This window comes from Lingula anatina, chromosome 1 (genome assembly GCF_051362555.1).
Source record: "Lingula anatina isolate TDL-2025a chromosome 1, LinAna3.0, whole genome shotgun sequence".
Classification (NCBI taxonomy): domain Eukaryota; kingdom Metazoa; phylum Brachiopoda; class Lingulata; order Lingulida; family Lingulidae; genus Lingula; species Lingula anatina.
The window spans coordinates 22,586,494-22,601,118 of NC_141767.1; the positions used below are offsets into that span (position 1 = coordinate 22,586,494).

Genomic DNA, 14,625 nt, shown 5'->3' on the forward strand with positions numbered 1-14,625 from the left:
AGCATTTAGAGTTTAAATATTATGCTTTGACTTTCTGCTTTCCTGATTTGCTAAAAATAGCATATAATGATCATATCAAGTTTCAGACCAGGACCTTTTATGTTGCTTTACAATTGGATGAACATACTCCACACATTATGTGAACTCTTATTGGGATTTTCAAAAATATATAATTAAAAGAACATATTATAACGAATGGTCAATCAAAATGGCCAAAATCGGCCTGGAAAATGTTCTCTAAAGTGGATTATTTCTCAGATGTAATGTTCATTTTTCATACCTGTGAGGTTTAATGTTTTGATCTTTAAATCTTTCTACTGAAGTGTTATTTAACAACATTTCAGGCATAAATTGGCATGAAATTTATGTTTGAAAACTGCTCTAAAATGCTTTTTGGTTGAACATTGTTGGTAATACATTCTTGGTATTATCAACTAATGCAGTGATGTTAACCAGTTTACTGTGGGATGAATATGTTCATTTTTGTTGTTGGATAGGGCTTGCAATATTTTTAAATTAAACTTTACATTAGCTGATTGTGTACAATGAATATTAAAGATCACCGAAATTATTTGTTTACTGTGGCACCAAATTTGATTACTTGGTTAAGGAAAATCAAAGGTGGTCTTTCTATCAGGAGCATTTTTTACATGGTCAGAAGTCACTTGTCATGTTAGGTTATGCTCTTATATACAGTTTGCACATAGAGTCATCCTCAGAAGAATCATCTTGTTGGAATAAAAAAAAATGTTAACTATTAGGATATTCCAACCTACAGCTGGTATTTTATATATATATATATATATATATATATATATATATATATATATATATATATATATATATATATATATATATAACAAAAGTGTTTCAAGTCCTCTAAAAGGCAAAGGTATCTACTTAATATCCATTTCTACCTTGAACATCAGTCTTTTTAGAAGGTAATAGGAGTATTTAGGAAAACAACATTACCTGTAGCTAAAATAATACTTGGGGTAAAAGGGCTTGAATGAGTAAACACACAAGAAAATTGGCAAGTACATCTGACAAAGTGTTGACCACATATTTTCAACTGTGTAAGTAGAGAACTCCCACTCTGTGACTGCCCACAGACAACCTGTGTATCCTTCCTTTTAGTACAGTTACTGCAGACTGCCACATGGTTTCCCTTAACCAAAAAACTGGGCGTTTGACGTCAGTGCAGAGTTATATTCTCTAATATTATCTCATCTTATTTGCTTTTACTTGATAACCTTGGGTATTTTATTTTCTTGTTTTGAGATGCTGGGAGTGAGATATGGTAGACAGTTAAGATTTTTCTTTGGCTAACTAATATACAGTTTGGGCCAAGATGAGTTGTTAAAAGCTTAAGGGGGAACAGATATATTCAGGACTTCTCTTTTATACTCATTGCCATAGAACCAGTTGCCTAGCTGGTTGCTGATCAAGTTTGTCACTGCTCATACCTCACTTCCAAAATGAACCATTGACTAAGCAGGATTAAACCATTGATTTTCTACTAATATAGGTCGATGATGCATAATCCAACAAAAGGTGGTTTAATATTTATTTTCATCAGTTTAGGTCTCAGCTTAGTTTTCTAAGTGGTTTAATAGCTCACAAAATGTTTGACACATCAATCTTGTGTGTAGGTAAACATAGAAAAATGGTCCTGTGCCATTCACCTTCAGATCTGTCTCTTTGATCACCATAATTCTTTAACCTTAAAAGAGGATTAGTTTTTATTGGATTATAGACTTGCAGATAGAGTCAGCTGTCAGTCTGTTCCTTTTCTAGGCTGTTTTTGCCCATTGTTAAAATCTAATTTTTTTATTGGCGTCAAGTGGAATATCTACCGAAAAACAGGGTCTGCTGTTTGGCAATAACAGTGAAAGAAATAATTGATGAGTCTATCCTGGGATTGCTAGGTTTAATTTACAAAGAGTGATTTAGTGATATTTCAAGATGTCATTTTGTTGTTGACAATTATATCCCCAGCCAGCAGAGTACACCTTGCCAAGGCATGATGCCATTTGGCTATAAAAAAAAGCCCCCCCCCCCCCCATCCTGCTATGTTGCATACTTGCTTCTACATTTGAGGTGATACATTTTACTGTTTCTGTGAGAGATTTACTGTTTTTCTGTTAATATGTTAGATGCCATGATTTTACATTTAAGGACATGAATGTACAACCAGGAAAAAAGCATGTGACTAATGAACTGAAATTAAAAATTGACGCTTTCATATTTGATATTCTTGTGAAAATATTCACAAGATACATGGCTATCAAATTCTTCAAGGAATTCTCTCACCCCTCAAGCAGTTGATGTGGGAATATGGATTTTCAGCTGTTTGCTTTTGCTGGCAAACCAATTTTTCTCATCCTTGTGCTGCCTCTGATATGTAATTGACACACTCATACTGGCACATGTGTTCCTATCGATGTCACTTCATGTGTAGGCGTTAGACAGGCGGGTACGTGATTATATATAGATTTAGGAGCATTGATTAAAACATGAGTTTCAGGAAAAAAAGGAGTCACTGAAGATGTTGCTTGGACTATCAAATAGTTGCAGCTGGTAGATATTTTGAGGAAATGCCTGTTGTCATGATTAACTCTTTTGTCTAATGCTTTATTTAATATATTACATATGTAATACATATATGTATTGCAATGTAACTTCAGCAACACATTCCCCTATGCAAATTATAAACATTTTTTTCCAAGAAAAAAGTTGTTATCAAAATAAACCTATGGTGACATTGAGCAAATTCGTCACAGTCTTTGGCAGATTTTGAAGGGCTTCCATCAACTATGGTTTCGCTCTGACGCAGGATAGCTTTTCATCTTCATATATGGCCTCTGATTAAAAGGACAACCTACAAGTAACTTGCACACATCATTACATTTCCTGAAGGGCAGAAGGACAGGTGCAAACCTCAAAAATTCCACAGCATAACTATGATGGTAATTACCACTATTTGGTGAGCAAAGAGCAAAGTGACTTGTACCTGAACATCACACTTCATATGTTTCAACATATTTATAGCAATTAATGAGCATTTAGTAAAGGATTTAATTAGTTGTGTTCTTTTCTCAGTTATTGTATATTGGGTTGATGGTTTCTTACAGGCAGATAAAAAAGTTATGTTTGATTCTTCACTGTTGCAAACTAAAAGTAACAGGGTTGAGGTACAACAATCTACTTTTAATTTGCTGCTTACAAATACAGTTGACTTGTCATAAAGGTATGGTATAATTATCTTATGCTTAGAATCTGCTATGAAGAAAAGGCCTCTCTCTTAACATTTTGACCAAACAGTACAGAACTTTTGAATTACCAGGTCAGGCATACTAGCATATTTTTACTATTAAACAGCATAACAGATTGACATTACCAGCAACTATCAAAATAAAATGTGGAATATGTATGAGGGGTACTATTTTGGCCCTCAGGGGAAATCTTGCCATAAGTTTAATGCCCACATGTTGGATGTTGGTATGGGTTATTTTTTCTAAACTCTACGAGTGGAAACATTGGTCCATATTGATTTTCTGACAAGAAAATGTTTCCCTCTCAAACTTCTTAAGGGAAAGGAGAATCCCAAGAAGTTCTGAAGAACATGATGTCTGTCAGGTTTTCTTATTTTTGCAAACCTGTATTTTCAGCCTCACCTGTAGGAGTGTAACCCATAGCCCTAATTCAGCCATATTTTTGTTACTTCCTGCCAAAAACACATAGTATCTAGTTTATGGTTGTAGTACTAAACTAAATTTACGTTTTTTTCATATCTTTTCTATGCTTGCCTACTATGGTAGATCAGGCATAACAGATGAGGTTAAATACTGGTCGGTGGGACTGATTTTACCTGTTAGTTAATTGGTTTCATCAGTAGTCCAAAACCAGGTTGGAATAAGTATATATATGCTGCTCAATCTGTTAGTAATATTGCTAAGAGGCAAGAAACTTTCGGTAAACATGCTATCTTTGGTATATATCCAAACAAGACAGTCCAGGGGTATCTGATTAGTGTTTTAGACCTATTGGAGATGATCTGCGGCATGTTTTATTCCACATAGAGCTACACCTACCATGGTGTTATCTAATATGTCTAATTACCAGCATATTAGGATGTGGAGTGCACAGAACATCCTGTGCGGTAACACAATCCAGGTCCAAGTTTCAACTTTATGATTGATATATCCGCTTAGATACGTAACTGATTCATATACAGTTGGGGATTTCATTGGAAACAAATCAAAAAATTACAGTGATAATTGAATCAGAAAGAAGAAACAAAACTGTGCACTTGTTATTTACAAATGTTCTGAAACGTGAAAATCGGAAGTTTAGGTAGAAATTGTAGGGGAAAAACAGACAAAGATTGTCTTCAAAGAATATCTTTGAATCATCTCAGATGATCACGCAAAGTCAGCCTAAGATGTGCACACCCAGTTACCAGGCTGTTTGCTCAAATAATCATCCATGCTATGCCTTTTTCTGCTCTGCTCAATTGATCCAGCTATTAGCAATCCTTCCCCACGGCCAAAAAATTATAGTCAGGGCATTTTTTTTTTCACGATCAGGGATATCCATATGTGTATGTTTATTAATGCTGTAGAGGCTTTGGCCCTGGACACATGGACTAATGTTTTATTGTATACATAGAATTCAAGTACAGTGTATTGGCCACACTCGGTGCAAGATCTCCATCAATATCCCATTGATTTTCTCCACATCTGCAGTCTGATTTTTGTGAAGCTGAAAAGAAATCTATTCAAACTCTGATCAATTTCTGAAAAAAAGTATTGCTTGGGTTTTATGGAAGGTTGTATTTACATATATCTATTTTTAGATGGAAGTTTTTTTTAACAACAGGGTCAAGTTAAACACAATGCAGTGATGTTGAGGATAGTCTGCCAGGAAAAATGAAATTTCAGGATTATACACAAATAAGATTAAGTCTTTTGTTACTAATGCGTGGCCTAAATTTTGTAAGCTTGGAAAAGAAGTCACTGTCTCTGTAACTGAATTTGATATTACAGATGTTTAAAAAAAAAAAGGGCTAAATTCTTGAATATATACTTCATGTTGAAAATTGATGCATGAGTGAAATTGGCCCATTTGAAAGTCATTCTGAAGCAGGTTGGAAAGAATTGATGCCTTGTTGGATCTAACTTGGTATCCTTTTAGATTTATTTTTCAAGTAATTTAGTGGTTAATTTATTTAAATAAGCTTTCATTGTAGATTAAATGGCATTTTGATGACATGGTTTTATCCCACCCTTTCCTTTCAGAATCTACAAATAACATGCCCATGATATTAATAATAGTTGTGGTTTGTTTCATGTTGAATTAAGTTTTTTCATTGTTTTACAGATTTTATCAAACTACAAGTGAATGCTATGGAAAAGAAGTGGGAATAAAGATTCGAAAATAAAGGATATTTCACAAAAGGCATAGGTAAGATTTGGAAGGTGGTATTAATATATATTTTCGAGAATTGATGAAACTCCCACTCAAATGACAAACTTTAGAAATATGATTTTATGTTAAAACCAGACATTGTCTAAGTTGAGCCTAATAATGCTTTGTTATGTATCAAAGCCAACAAGACAAACACAATTGCACTGCAAATTTCAAAACCTGCACATTTTTATTATCAGAAAAAAAGATGATACATAAGGTGAAAATGAATCTTCCAAAATATACCGCTAATAAACAAAATAAACTTACATCTCCCTGGCTCTTAGAAACGTTTGCTGAAACAATTGAAACAAGGTATCTAACAGGCATGGATGGGTGCATTGGAATTATATCATTGCCAAGATATTCTGCCAGTAGTCTGCGTAATTTTGTACTAATTATTGAGTCAATCAGCCTAAAGTTTTCACTAGGGAAGTAATGAGCATATCTGGGGGATAAAACAAATGCAAACTCTTCATAGAATAAGGATAAGCTGCATTTGAGAAATCAATATGATCTAGACACATAGTTTAACTTGCTGAATTTGTCTGTGGAGTTGAATCTGAATCAGTTTCAGTCTCATTTTTATTTTTGTGTGTATGGTGAAGAATTTTAAACAGCTGCAGGTAAATCAAGTAAATGATTTATTCATCAATTTGTTTCTTTGGCAGATCTTCTCTTAAAAATATTTCATGTTTTGTACATGCGCACATGCTGAAAATGATTGCATCCACATGCTCATGAGAAGGATTTTTATTTCTCCCATGATCAGCTCACTCAGGACTAGGATCCAACATTAAATTGCATTTCTTAAATCATCACAACTAGCTACCCTTGTTTCAGACACTTGAATAAATCTGTCAGATTAAAGGCTTCACATGAGCCAAGTACAATCTATTTGAAGGAACCTGTCAGATGAAAATGAACAATCTTCTATTAACAAAAGTTTTATGACAGGCATCAGACTGGAAAGGATAAGTTCTCAGCTGGGAGGTGTTGTGACTGGGTATTTGTCATCTTGATTTTTATTTATTCTCTATAGCAGTTTTTGCTTTAAGCCTGATATATTAAGTACAGTCAAAACAACTTTCTTTCCAGAAGTAATATGTGTATCCAATCTGGATCTCATTTGGGTTGAGGCAAATATGGTTGAGCAGCATGAGGAAATGTAAAATATTTCTAAAAAATTATTATTAAAGGTATCTATTATCTTAACTTTTCAATTACAGGTTGTGTTTATTATTTCCTGGTTTCCTAAATGTCTGAGATATAACAGAAAGGAATGCTTTTTTGGTATCTAAAAATGTTGCAAATTAAAAGGTTTAAATAGTCCTTTTCCCATTTCATTCCCTTTGATGTTAAATGTTGTAAACTTAATTGGTATATAGTATTCACTTTTTTGTGGATTTAGAGTGCACTTGTGAGATAAACTAGTATCAAAAGACCATGAACCTCAGAGATATGCTATTTTTACCACAGTTGTGGAGGCAAAGTAGATTTGATATCATGGACATAGTAGTCTACCCACACATTAGAAATGAAATAAATCAGAGTAATAGTATAGGAGTTTCAGCCTAACTGAACCTAATGGCTCCATATCACAAGAATTGGTTTCGATGATGATGATACTGCATGAACATGTTTTTCTTTTCTCTTTGAAGAAAGAGGCCTTGGGCGGTCTGTCTACCCTGTGGAATTGCATAACTTTGTGAGCAGTAGTCATCTTTCCAAAGTATTCTCCCATTAGATTTGCCACACATCAAACTTAATTTCAGGCTTCTTGTTAACTGTCAACTCCAAATAGTCATATTGTGATCTTTTCAACTGTGAGCCTCAAATAACTATATTCTCATCCCGCTAACTAGAAAATAATAATCTCATCGGACAGTCACAAAAGGAGATGTGTCACACTAATGTGATGGAAAGAACCCTGGGGAACTGATGCACTAAAGCGTTGGTCATTAAGTTAATTTTCTGGTGGATTCTTGAACAAAGTCAAACCCAAAGCAGAGCTTTACCAAATTATGTCTTGACCAATGATCCCCATTCCAATTAATTAGGATATCCATATTGGACTAACAAGAACATATTTATAATTACGGTGCTCAGATGTACTGCACTGACAGCATTGTCTTGGACCTTTTTTAATTACATTTTATACTACAGTTTGAATTAGTTAATGAAAATATGAGGATATATGTCATCTTTTTCAGAAATTTGCTTGGTTTGTCAAGTGGGGGGAAAAACATTTAGATATTGCAAATTATTACAAATTGTTTCTGATTACATTTTGATTTGTGCAACTGAAAAAAAAAAAACAATTTTGAGCTTGAAACCATATTCTAAGTGTGCTATTTTTTGCAGTATGATGTATCTTAATGTGTAACTATGCAATGCAGCAACTATTATAAAACAACTCATGGAAGTCATAACTTTCAGATACAGTGCAGTATTATTCCACGTTAGTTATCATTTCAGGCATTTCAGTATGAATGCGGGTTAAGGGAAAAATGAGAGGAGACCATAACACCCTTGTTTCAGCATACCTATTCCATATCTAGCTCTAATAATTTCCCTGAAATGTGAATTTTATTATTGTTTGTTGGTCCATGTTGTTGGTCCTTTCAGTTTTGTCTGAGTTAGGTTATTTCACACTTATTTGGTCAAAAGATAATCCGTGTTATTATTAGACCATGAAAAAGTATGATAATGCAGCTTCCCTTGTTCGCTTAATTTGATGATCAAGGATAGACCCCAGAGGGAAAGTTGAATAATACCTTGTTCCTTGCTCACTAGAATCATTGACATTTGATAAAAGGGTTTGAGTACTGAGCAGATTAGCCTTAGAGTCAAATGAATTGGTCAAACTTATGGAGAGGTATATTAAATGTTCTGTCAGTGTTTTAGTCTGTTGTCAGATCATCTGAAGCATGTAGTGTGATGATTTTTATATCAAGCCCATTGTACTGTAAATATATAACATCTATTTTTTTACTAATCATTTCATGTTTCTTTAAATGGTATTATATGCATTATATTTATCAAATTAAAAAAAAATTGGAAGTGAATTACTTTCATAGAATATTATCTAGGTATGATTGAGCTAATATTTTTGATAGAGTATCATTTCTATTTTTTTCCATTATATTTTCAGACACAAGAATAAAGAGTGCAAGAGAAACAGTGGACTGATTATAGGAAGGTTCCATAACTTATGCTGTGATAATATCAAGGATATTTCATATATATCTGAAAGAGGTTCCAAACAGATTTTTGAGGAAAATTTGCAATGCATTATGATGAGACACATTCTCAGTACAAAGTGGACCCTATTCTTCAAAGACGTCACTATGATGCAGGACAGTATTGAGTGGAAAGGAAGAACATGCTGGTAGCAGGGATCTGTAAACAGAGGTTGTATAATTTGCCTATCCAGACACCAGTGAACTGAAGACAAGGAAGAAGTCATATTATTTACAGCAATAACCCTTTGGTTTTTGAAAGATATTAGAAAAAACGCAACAGGTTTACCTATTTATCTGTGATAATAACATGTGTTGGCCGTGATACGTGTAGATGGCCTTGTTATAGGTCTAGTTCTGTGTTACTTACAGATGACACTGTATGTTGATTGGGAGTATAATTATATCCAAGGGAAGTGGAGAATGGGTTCCCTGTCTGCTTGCAGCCCAGGTCATGTGCAGTTTGCCCTACCTAATTTAACTTACCCTAGATATCATTGATTCCCTGTTCCCCAGGCAGTCAAAACTTGGAGGGTCTAAATCTCCTTGGGGATGCATAATGTATTAGATAGATGCTTTGCTAAAGAAAGTCAGACTGACTTTCATACAGCCTTCTCTGGAATTATGAAGCAAAGAAGTAGGGGTAGTGTCATACTGGAACCAGATATCACTTGAGTGTAGATTTTCCAGTTCTTTAGTTCTTATCATTCTCCTATCCCTCTCTCAACCCCAACCCCCATAGCCCATCCATTCTGTGCTTTAGTGGTTGTGACCGTTATTATATCATGGTATATATATATATGAAAGGAAAGTTTTAGACCAGATAATCTCTTTGAATCTCAATTTTATTTTGTGTTTTATATACATATGCTTGTGATCCAGGCTGTGGATAGATTTGTTCTTTCTTTTGAGGGATTAAGACATATTCCCATTCATTTTTTTTTTTTTTTCGAGACAAGTATCAAATCATGGCTTTGCTCCATCTCTGCCCTGATAGTGATGTTATCTGCAATGTCCATACAGCTGGCACTGAATATGAGTTTTGAAACTTCAAAAGCTGAATTCATACAAGAATGAAGGAGGTTGGTATTGATTTTCCTAAGACCAGACCAGGTGAAGTATTGCTCCTCTAGTTTGCAGTCACAAGGGGCATCTGCATTGAGTCTTTGACAACGCTGGTATTTAACGGGTTATTTTTAAAGCTCAATTGATCTGCTCCTTTTAATTTAATTTTCTAATTATTTCAAATCCATGAGGTGCCCTTGGTGCTGATAACATGTTCCATTTACCCAATGCAGGTAAATGGTTTTATGAAAGTATCTCAAAAAAGAAGTTCTCTTGATATTTGCCTTGCATTAAAGATTTTTTATTTCTATTGGCAGACTTCTTTTGCATCAAGATAATGGCAAGTGACAAATGCTTTGAAACATTTTTAATCATGTTGAAATATTAATTGCTTAAATAACTCTTTAGGTTAAGCTGTAAGGTTTCTGCCTGCTGTTTCGGAAGTGAAGGCTTATCAGAGTCGGATATAAATAGGGCATTGACATAGCATGGAATCTAAAGTATCATCATCAGGATGAATGAAATTACTTGCTGCAGAGAGAGAAATTACTCATCCCCTAGACATACATAGTGAATATCCTAAAAATGTCCATGTTATTTATTTAAAAGAAACTTAGTAACAATGCTAACAAAAAGCAGTATGATTAAATCTAATCATTAAGACTTGTTATTAGAATAGATTTTCTCAATTTCATTTTGAATGCAGGGAAATTATGTATCATACTTTTCTATATTGAAGTCATTGCTTCACATGTCACTATTTAAAACTGTACACAGCACCTTTTAACCCGCCACTTACTTTTGCAGTATCAGTCCATGAAGACATTGCTTGCATATTATTTTTATCATTTTTTAAAACTTACAATATAAGGGCGAATCACTTATCTGTGCCAGCTTGGCCTGCAAATACAGACAAGCTGACACAGATAAATGTAGTATTACAATAGAGAATGTGGGAAGAATGGGCATAATCACCCTCAAATGATAATAATGTGTATGGCATCACATATAGATGCACATCATTTAAAGAAAAAATATATTGTAACAGTATAGACATACTAGACACCTTGCAGATCAATTGCCTCAACTTGTGCAACTCTCACTGTGCCTGGACCTGGTGCCGCGGGGGCTGCTGTATGTACTACAATGTGAAAGGGTATAAACAGCTTTATTCTTCTTATTATTAACATTTATTTCTTGAAGTGCAACTATACAATGACGATAGACACTACCATAGAATCATGTAGTAAATTGCAATGTAAAACCTTGTATATATGCGTAGTGTAGAAAATGCTAGTTTAGAAACAATTTTAATGATTATAATGGCTATGAAAGTAATTTAGTATGGATGGTTTACTGTAGATCAGCATCCAATATTTATTGATACTCAACTTGCAGATATATATATATATATACACGTGTGTGTGCCAGAATACATGTTTTGTATACATGTGTGTATATATATATGTGTGTATGTACACACATATATTATAATATTGGTGGTATTGCCAATTATTGTTATTTTAAAATAATTTTGTTTTGTTTTCTGGGTTTGTTTTGTAATTTATCATGATATCTGCCAATTCTATGGCTGCATGTATATAGTCCACATTTGTATATAAGGTCACATAACGTACATTATTCACCCTGAGGATGATACTCAGAGATTATTATTATTATTAATATTATTAACAAAAGTGTAACACATCATACAATGGTGGCGATTACTAACTGTGCAATGGGCTTACGATGATCATGATGATAATAATAATATGATAACACTATTACAGAAATTGGCTAAACATGTATTTACTGCTATATAGAGCAACCTTTATGCAATATGTGGAGCTGCACCATGTCTTGTGTCACCTAGTCAAACTGTAAACTTGAATACATAGATGTGTGTTACATGATTACACAATGCACCTGTTTTCTTGCATTATCACTGTTATAGTAGTGAGGTGGTAGTAGAATTGCTTTGTCTTTTTTAAAAGGTTGTATATTCTTATTCCTTTATAAGCTAGGGCTGTGTTGGATGCCCTGTGCTCGTATGTGTCAGTGTTAATCAAGTTTGATGCTAAAAGAGCCAGTTAATGAATTGACCTTTCTATAGTGTATGAGATAACATTTGTAGCTAATAGAACAACTGCAGTTACTGAAGAGAGACAGTACACGAAGACACGACTTCAGGTACATGTCAGATATTAAAAAGTGGAGTAATCTTCTGTACAAGTGTATGTTATAAAAAGACTATACTGGCTATAATAAGTATATATCTTGATTAGATAGGGTTCGGGCACTTACCATATGTTTGTGTAATTATAGTGTCCTGTTATACTATTAACCTTTACATTTCTATGCACTTAGATGTTGTATAATATTATTTCTTAGATTTACTTCATCATCAGCCATTTCAAGGTCAGCTTCGATAGAGAATGGTGTGTATATGGATCTGGATGCTTGCGGTTGCACCTTTTTGGGCTCTGGGCAGGTGCTTCTCATACAAAAATAAACAGAATCTCATGGTTGGTTATGATATTGCTTCAAATGAAAATTTTAGACATATTTTAGACATGATGTTTGGGCTCAGATATTATTTCATGATAACATGGGTTTTTATGGGTTTCCCCCTCTTATGTTTGCTCACATGTATGCTTATATTTTTACCTTGTTTTCAATATATTGATAAAAGCTATTTGGCTTTTTTGTGTGGGTTATATTTCATTTTAACAACATGTAGGTTTATTAGTTAGAACTTTTATATAGCTATTATCAGCTCACCTAATATCAGTATTTTCTTAATTAACAAGCAAAAGTGATGCTAAACCAGTGATCAGCTTATGATTTTTGGGCTGAAGCATAGATACTCAAAATTTCACAAAAAGAAGCTTGCAACAAACTTGTTTTTTTTTCCTTCTCATTTTCCCAGCTGCTTGTTATATATGAGAGACTTATTTGTTTATTGATCATATAGAAATTATTTTCCCCTCTAGCTGCAACCCATTTCTGTACACAGTTGTTCATTTTTCAACAAAATAGTCCATCAGAATGTAGTTTGTGTAGGAACAGTAGTATTCCCAATTTGATTACAATGTATGCTCCTGTTACATGTATTGCATGCATGGAATGCATTCAGCCATTTCATCAAAACTCGCCTTCTGTAACTGAGATAATGGAAATCGTTCAGTGTTCCTCTGAGGGGCTACCACCACTGGAAGACTGTTAACTTCCAAGGCAAGTAATCGCCTCAAATTGCATTAGCTTTCTATTTTTACTTAGTGCAGCTAGTATCCCAATTGGACAAGCGTGCTGAAATGAGTTACTATTCACACTAATGATTCAGAGTCTGTCTTCTTACCAAGTGAGATCTGAACAAGGAAACTATGAAAAAGTGAAACATTATTTATAAGAGAAGTTAAACAACCTAGAGGTTGTGTGTTATTACACTTGGTAGATATTAACAGTGACAAGGTTGTTTTATTCTAATCAGTTTGTCATATAGTTAAATGGGTAACATTTTTTAGCTAGAGCTGAAAAATATACTACAGTTCTACACTTAACTTACTATCTTCATGGTCCTGGGTTTTTGAAATATGTAATATTCTTTGCTAAGTATACTCCAACCAGGTAGCTGTGTTTTTTCACAGATAGTAATGTCTGATGTGTTCATAATATCTAGAACCAAAACTTTCACATCTGGGATATTGCAATCTCTGACTGCAGATATAAACATGACATTTATTACTTTCAGATAAATACTAACATCTTTCATTATCTGAGACAAAATCATGAAAGAGATTCTTGTAACACGTGCCAAATTTATTATATAAGTGGCACAACAGGTATGGGTTACTGTAATCTCATTTTAGATCTAGCCTCCCCCCTTCCAGTTCTATTTTTAATCAATGTAACCCCGACCCCTCTACAGGTATGGAAATCTGGGTGCTGATGTAGATATTTAAAAATGACCTTCCAACCTTAGTAGAGGAAACCTTAAAACATTCCACCACCTCTGCCCCCCCCCCCCTCCCCTTCAAAAAAGAACACCAATGTATAAATCAATGAAGATGAATTATTTTCATGAAGAACAATATGTCTGTCAGAAATAGCAATAGGCTTTAGGTCTCAAAGTTTTGGTTTTAGAAAAGTAATTGTTCTTAATCCTTGCAGACCTGCCCTGCTTGCTGTATTAGTCTTGCCTAGGTTAAGATGATATGCTGTGTATTTCAAGTTGGCAGTTCCTCAATAAACCATTTTATATTTTTTGAGACACAATAGATGCATGGTTTGTTTTACTTTTTATCTCATGTGCATTGAAAGGTTTTAATCCTGGTACTGGATAAAGACTTAAAAGACTTGTCAAATACATTGCTATAAGCAAATGTTCACTTGGTTATGTATGTTTTTCAGATGCCATTTTATAGAACTTGGGAGTTGCAAGGAAAATTGTATCAAAAAATCCAGGCTTTACTTTAATGTTATTGTTATTGATTGCAGTTGAAATGGCATTTGAAAGTGGTATTCCTACTATTATTCAATCATTTGTTGACAGGAGAATGCCATCCAATCTCATCTTATCACCATTTGAATAACCTTAGCCTTTATCATTTGTTAAGATTATAACCTAAATAAGATTGACAAAATGGATTATTTTGGCCCTCTGTATACCAGCCAGCCAGCTCTCTCTGTTACATTATAATCTGACTGGTAAGTTAACCAGATTAAGAATTGACCCATTAGCAGTTTTATGACACACTTTTTCCTACTAAAATGCATCAGTGCCATGAATATAACACATTGAATATTTTTGATACAAAAAAGTTTGATGTAACCTAATCTCAACTAAAAT

The 14,625-nt window shown here is 33.9% G+C and overlaps 1 protein-coding gene across 6 annotated transcripts in view; it reads left to right on the forward strand.

Annotated features, from left to right (window-relative positions):
• The window catches only part of LOC106168818 (potassium voltage-gated channel protein Shaker), a 45,765-nt gene extending 31,712 nt beyond the window's left edge, over nucleotides 1-14,053 (forward strand). For 5 of the 6 annotated variants that reach the window (XM_086998999.1, XM_086998995.1, XM_086999009.1 and 2 more), the window contains 2 exons: nucleotides 5,383-5,466; nucleotides 8,624-14,053. The gene's annotated coding sequence lies outside the window, so the exon portion shown is untranslated. The remainder of the gene's footprint in view (nucleotides 1-5,382; nucleotides 5,467-8,623) is intronic. The other variant, XM_013548007.2, reaches the window with a different exon arrangement.
• Nucleotides 14,054-14,625: the final 572 nt, after the last annotated feature.